Source organism: Protopterus annectens, chromosome 5.part1 (genome assembly GCF_019279795.1).
Source record: "Protopterus annectens isolate FY-2018-M chromosome 5.part1, PAN1.0, whole genome shotgun sequence".
Lineage (NCBI taxonomy): Eukaryota > Metazoa > Chordata > Ceratodontiformes > Protopteridae > Protopterus > Protopterus annectens.
In genome coordinates this window covers 465,068,363-465,074,362 of record NC_056736.1, presented here as the reverse complement: position 1 = coordinate 465,074,362, position 6,000 = coordinate 465,068,363, and positions in this window count along the sequence as shown.

The window sequence follows — 6,000 nt, the reverse complement described above, 5'->3', positions numbered from 1 at the left end:
GCCGGTAGTTCTAAGGAGACTGATCTGTCACCAGATACCATCAAGGAGGACCTCACATTGGGGGGAGGGGCTGTACTGCTCACCCACATTGGTAAATACATGATGCACTGCATTGATTCCCCATGTGAAGATGTCATGGCACTCTTGCAGGGCATTGTAGGTAAGGACCTGGACCATCCTTTGGGCAAGTGAGCCGCACCATGACTAAGCAACACAGTGTGTACATATTACACTTCCCTAACGTGTTTGCCATGCTCTTTACAGACACCTCACACGACTCTTTTCTTACAACATGCTAGAAGTAACTGCAGTACTTCCTTGCACAGAGGACAACTAACATGTAGTGCCAAGCAGTGTCCCCAGATCTCTAAGTCATGTTACTTGAAATGCCATGATAGGATTTAGCATGGATACAAGCACTCACACTGTTGTACACCTACTGACACTGGACCAAACACTGTCACTTTTGCTCCAGGCCAGATCATGCCTACTGACTGTAACTGGCAGAGCCCATTGACATGTCTCACTCCACCAACCATGGCCTGACAAGGTATATGACAATATTAGGCCAGCAGACCTTGCTGGAAATTGTGTACATCATGTACAGAGTGTTATGTCAGCTGGTGGATAGGCAAGTGTGTGACAGACATACTCTGGAAAGATTGCATTGGGAGACCTATGCCGCAATGACGCCAGTCACCAGTGGATTTCATCATCCTCCATTATTGGCATACCCCATCTACCAATTCCCTCTCTGCAGTCACATCCACTGTCAGTGACCTCTGACTGAGTACATTAGCAGGTGATTGCATATTGGGAGCTGTTACAGACTCCCACACAGAACCAACAGTTATCCAGTATGGCCTAAGACACAGTCAGTTGTAGTTTGAATCACTGACAAAGACTAACTGCCAATGACTGCACAATACTACCCTGTGGCAAATCATCCACACCTGCAAAATATTGTAGTGTCCGCACACCACACACAGTTGAGCCATTACACATGGGGGGTTATGGACTCAGACAGTAATGTAGCCTTTGACACTCACTGGTCAATAAGATGTGGGGATGCATTCACTGTTGTACAACCTATACCAACAGGTTTGGGATGTACATCCCAGATTGTCATTGCTATACTGAATGCAGCAGTCATCACACCTATCAATGTGTGCTATGGCACCCTTGCTATGTCAGTACACATGCAAATCGTACACCTTTAGCAGCCATACAGGTCCCATGGTAGACCAATACATAGTGCAGATAACCTGTCCTATGGAGTCCATGTCATGACCGTTCATGTGTAGTTTGTCTCCTAAATGCTTTGGAGGGGATGTTTATGACTCCATATAAGGTGGTGTCAGATTCCACTATGTACCTCCCATGTGTCCAAGACAGGACTAACACAAAAATCACCTGTTCTACATGCATACAACATCACTGTGGTATACATAGTGCATGTTGGAGAGACAGGTATGTAACACAGACAGTATGCCCTACATGAAACAGCCCCCCCCCATGCATATGAAGCACACACTGCTGTGACACAGCATGTGCAGGTTACAAAATGGGATGCAGAACATGCCAATCATAACTGGTGTTGGGAAACTGTCTGTACTGGACACAGAATATATGTAGATGGTCCATCTTTATCAGAACAGCTTGTAGATGTGTGTGTTCCCAAAACCCAGGTTGCACCTATCAAGGGTAGCAGACCTGTTCGCAGATTAGGGATGCATGAGTACGCTGAATGCTGCCATTGTCCTTGTTAGACTGTTATACACATATGAACCTATGCTGCCATACACTTATAGTGCTGTACCTTGCTGAGGACATATTTGTGCTGTGCTGACATGCCATCCTGTGCTGCTTTATTGCTGCTGTGTATCCATAGGTTATCTCAACAGACTCCTGAAATAGAAACAGGTGGTGGATGGACAGTAGGTCTCTTAGAAGCACCCTTGTTAATCCACCTGTGTGGGACCTTGCCAGCTCTCTGGCTATGGAGAGTGTCTACAGTCACTGAAGCCATAGTTGCCATACTTTCCTGTTCAATGTCCCCACCTTCTGACTGTCCGATATCTGTGGCCTCCAGGAACTGGGCATGTGTGGGCTTACTGACTATGCAGTAACAACGGAGGCAGAAGAGGGATATTTACCACTGGGACAGATTAAGTCCCCAACACCCTCGCCTGTGCCTCACTGTGGCCACCATCATCATCAGAGTCTGAAGAGACACTGACATCAGGTTGTGTAGGGGACAGACACCAACCCCCCCCACTGGTCACCTGTGATAAGAAAGTAAAATGCAGTACATGAATACTTGTACTATTCTGTATGAAATGTCCACCAATACTCATAATAACCAAAACCCACAACTGGATTAGCAGTCAAACATTTTTCTTCTCCACTTTTGTCTAAAATAGACTTCCTCAGAACAAAATGTACACTGAACTCAACTCAAGACCTTTACAACAGTCACTTCATGTTAATCAAGTAGAACTTGACCAGTAAAATTTACCTTTTAATTAATCAATATGAAACTATACCTGATAAAACAACACATAAATACCCAGTACATCTATCTTAACAAATACATTGAAATACACCTTTCACTGCCTAATTTATTTTCCTTCAACCTTTTGATTTTTTTAAAAGGCATTTAGAGCAATTGCCATTTTAGAGTAACTGCCAAAGTGTTTCATTTTGTTCAAATACACTTCTGTGATTACCCCTTCTAAGATCCATAGGTAAATACTCTAGATTGGAAAATAAAACATTTTACTTTGCTTACACATGGAAGTATGCTTACATAGGACATTATTCTCACCTTTAAATTTAATAGAATATAAATGTCTCTTAACAAAACAGTGTCATGCTTACCAGGAGCAGGATCATAGCCTTGGCCAATACCTGATGGACCTGTGAAAACTTGCGGGTGAGGTAATGTCAGTACCAATGCATGTAGCAGCACAAGGTAATACGTCCATATATCTCACATTTACAGTAGCTACTATGTTACTTGTTGTATTAGTCACATTCTGAGAATGAGAGCACAGCTGGGGTTAAACCCTCTCCCCAAAGAACAAAGACCTGACACCCATGTAAAAATATGTACAGCCTGACACACTGACTGCTACAGTATTACAATGCTGATAACAGTAAGCCTACCTGCACGTTCCTCTGCTGTGGAAACTGTGGCACCCACCTCCACAATGTATGGTGTGATGGATGCCTGGGAGATTTCATGTGTGATCGTGCCCATTGTGCAGTGTCAAACCTGGTCATATGTCCTGCCCTGATAGCCCATGCCATTTACATCATGGACAAAGTCTGCCCACAATGCAGCCGGCTGTTCCCTATTTTGCTTCCCCCTGGACAGAAGGATGTGATAATGTTGCCTTATTCCTTCCAGTATAATTTCATTTTCTGCATCAGAGAAGGGCACAAGGCATCTAGGGTACATGATTCCTGAAAGACAACAAAAGGGGAACACATTACAGAATCAAACACGTGGAAGTACACTATGTAGAGGTACAGCAAGGACAAAATGGCTGGCAGTATCCACTGCTTGCTCGCAATGTTATACTCCACAGTGTGCAAATGTACTAAATAGGGATACAACTGAGATAGTAGCAATAGTCAGGTATTCCCATGTGTGCCATGACAGATACTGCTGTATGATCATACACCCAACACTCGAGTCTACTGTGGTGTGTCCCCTATGGGCAAGCCTGCAATAATTTGTCATAAGAACAGTGCCACACAAATAGAAGTGTGCTATTATAACCACTATAAAAGGACAGTCCAACGAGACCAGTGTGCCACAATGACAAATGACAATGCACCCTTGATGTATTGTATGTTCTGTGTAGGTGCAAGACAGCAGTAGATCAATGACATGTCATTATCACAGGTCTAAGACAGGCTTAATGCTGTAATACCTATTCCCCGTAAGTCTATTCACCCATCTGCATCCTGTTGTACACAAAATCAGTTACATACCTGATGGAGTGCAGTACTCTGTTGATATGTGGTGATAGTAAAGTTTTCACAAAGGCGTGCTCTGTGTGAGGAAAGTCTCAGCCAGAATAGTTAACCATTGCCAGCTGCTTGGCCTTTAAAAATACTTCTCATCAGCAGGTAATTGGCTCTAAACCAGTCTGTGGGTCTGAAATGCTAATTGTGGCCAACACAGCTGATTTGCACTGTGAAGATTGGAGGAAGATGGGTGAAGGCTGCCAGCCTAGTCAAATAGAATTTGATACATAATTCTATCAATTATATACATAAATGTAAAATACAGGGTTGTGTTTTTAAATTAAATAAAAAACTGTAAAATGTGAACTTCAGGATTGTTGCAACATTGCCATATGCTGTAAGGAAAACCAAGCCAAGCATTTCAGATGTGTCTTTTGAAGCTGAAAAGATCTTATGAATCTCTTTGATGTTTACAAGTCGGCTCCAGTGAGTCTGGATGAAGGTTTCATGCCCATTGTTTTAAGGTTAAAGTTAAGGGCCAGAATTTACTTCTGGAAAGTGCTTTATTGCTCTGGTTTCTGCTAGAGTGTATATGTGAAATGCCTTGTATTGTTGTAGATTCCTGAGCAGGTGTTAGCTTGCTAAATAATGCAATTTGTGGCCTGAGAAAACCTAAGTGACAAAATGATGTAATTTGGGAGGACCTCAGCAGAGTTGTTGGTTAGTGTTTAAAAACTATTGTTCAGTGAGAGATTGAAAACATTTTGATCTTGGACATCTAACCCAGCACTGCTTGCTCTTTATGTATGTAAGTAGGATTATAGCACTGTGTTTTCTCTTAAGATTATCTAAAGATTAGAAAGTTAGATTAAGTGTTTTTCTTTGACATCATACCTGTCCTACTGTATTAAGTTTCTGTGTGATCTCTGAACTCTTAGATATCTCTGTGGTGTAGTAGTATTGTCTTGTGTTTTAATTATTTATTATTAAATATTTTAAAAACCTTTACCTGTGGCTGGTTTGTATAGAGAAGTAGGCTCTAGAGTACGTTGCATATTTATAGAGTTCATTGTAATAAGCCACTCTAAAATAAGCCTTAGACTGAATAGTCACATTACCAATTGGATAATAATATCGCAGAGTAATAATTGGACACCCTTTTAAGGGCCTTTTAGTAGCGCTGATAATATTAGCTGGTGGTGGCAGAAATTACTACCATATAGTCTGGGTAAAGGGGCACAGCTAGAAAATGTGTGTCAGCCTTTCCCAAGAGTATCTGTGAAGTTGTATAAATACTTATCTCAAAGTGTGGGTGTGTGTCAGATACCTGGGCAGGGACACAAAGCACTGGTTGGACAGAAAGGGTACTGGAGGTTAACTTGCCAGCTAGATTGAGATCTGGACCATATAGCTGTGCCAGTGAGGAGTCCTATTGGGGACCTCATGAGCAAGGGAGCAACCAGCCCCACACTGACTGTGATCTCTGTGTGCACTTAAGGGAAATTGTACTTTACTGTGTGTATTAGTTATCCTTTCCTCCCTGGTCTTAGTGGTGAGGATTGAGGCTCCTTGATTGCTGGCCAGGGCACGGTTGTCACATATTGGTGCCAGTGGTGGGATATCCTATCACATATTGGTAGCAGTGGTTGGGATATCCTATCACATATTGGTTTGCTGTGGTGGGATCCACATCACCTACTGATTAGTTGGCAAACACTAATTGGCTTGTAGTGGTGTGGGTAGAGCGAATTCCTGTAGCTTATGTACAGTGATCTCTAAAAGTGTTTTGTACTCTAAAACAGCCACGCAATGTATACTCAGAGTTCAGATCACAATTGTTGTATTTCTTTTGCTAGCTTAGTGTTAGTCAGGGTGAGCAGGCAACATGTCAGCAGAGGAGTATGGAAAGCTGAAAAGGAGCCAGCTGGTGGAGATGTGCCATTCTAGGGGACTGGTGCATGGAAACCTGACTAAAGCAGACCTGATTGCAGCCTTGGTTACAGCTGCATCAGAAAACAGCAG